This window comes from Triticum dicoccoides, chromosome 1A (genome assembly GCF_002162155.2).
Source record: "Triticum dicoccoides isolate Atlit2015 ecotype Zavitan chromosome 1A, WEW_v2.0, whole genome shotgun sequence".
NCBI classification, from domain to species: Eukaryota; Viridiplantae; Streptophyta; class Magnoliopsida; order Poales; family Poaceae; genus Triticum; species Triticum dicoccoides.
In genome coordinates this window covers 599,593,363-599,594,436 of record NC_041380.1, presented here as the reverse complement: position 1 = coordinate 599,594,436, position 1,074 = coordinate 599,593,363, and the positions used below count along the sequence as shown (strand labels likewise).

The following is a 1,074-nucleotide window of genomic DNA, read 5'->3' as shown; positions in this document are numbered from 1 at the left end:
GGGGTGGCATTTTCTGTTGGGCCTTGTACAGCGATCGGCCTGGTGTTCTGGCGGGGTGATCGGCCTGGTTAGCTGGCGGGGTGATTGGCCTGGTTAGCTGGCGGGTGATCGACAGGTAAGGTAAATTTTCTATCGAGCACACTGTTGCCAAATATTACTGTCCACAAACGAAAAATGTAAAACTACAAATAACTGTAGGCCTCAAAGTCTAGCCAAACGGCAGACGCGTGGTTAAGCTGTTTGTAACTCTACCAACCCGTTGAACAAATTTCCTACTTCTGTAACGGATCCCTTATATCTGGTTAGTTAAGTAAAGATCTCGGTTTACTTTTCTAATCTGTACCTACACGAACTATTAAAATCGTTAAGTGAGTAAAAAAATTTACTCTTTGGTATCGCAGACTCCTAAGTATACTCGGCCGCCATCCAACCGAGTAAAAGTTGCGACCTCTTTTCCATGCCCCCAACCCCCACTGCATCGTTGCTGTCGGCGACTACCCACCGTCTTCGCCGCCTTCCTTTGCCATCACTGCCCGAGTCCGAGCCGCCCTTGTCGAGCTGAAAAGTCACCACCACCGCATCGACCCCGTCGCCAGAAAGCACCTCGGATCTTCATCCTCGTAGCCTCACCCGCACCTCTTTGTGCTTGGCTGGTCACCTCCACGCCCCGCCTACCGCTAATATTGTCTCAGCATCGCTGGTCGGCTGTTACACCTCCGTCGCCTTGCAACTGTTCGACGGTTTACCTAGGTAAGTTAAAAAAAACATTTTTGCCTCATTTTTTCCTTTTTAACTTTTTTTGTCTCATTTTTTCTTTTGTCAATTGAATTCAACCAAATCACATACATTGAAGATGAAGAGGCTGATATAGATGATCTTCAAGGACTCTTCATCATCGAAGGAGGAAAAAGAAGATGACAGTGACTTCGAAATGGTTGTTGGCATGATCTTCAACGATGATATTCGGCGATTGAGGAGAGGATCACAATTTGACTGCACACAACTCAACCGTGATAGAGCGTAGGGCCATGCCAAGCTTATGAGAGATTATTTCGACCCCCGCCAAACAAGCAA

The 1,074-nt window shown here is 47.1% G+C and overlaps 1 protein-coding gene across 1 annotated transcript in view; it reads left to right on the top strand.

Annotated features, from left to right (window-relative positions):
* LOC119356937 overlaps positions 1 to 1,074 on the top strand; it is a 4,183-nt gene that overhangs the window by 2,233 nt on the left and 876 nt on the right. The gene's annotated exons all lie outside the window — the stretch shown is intronic.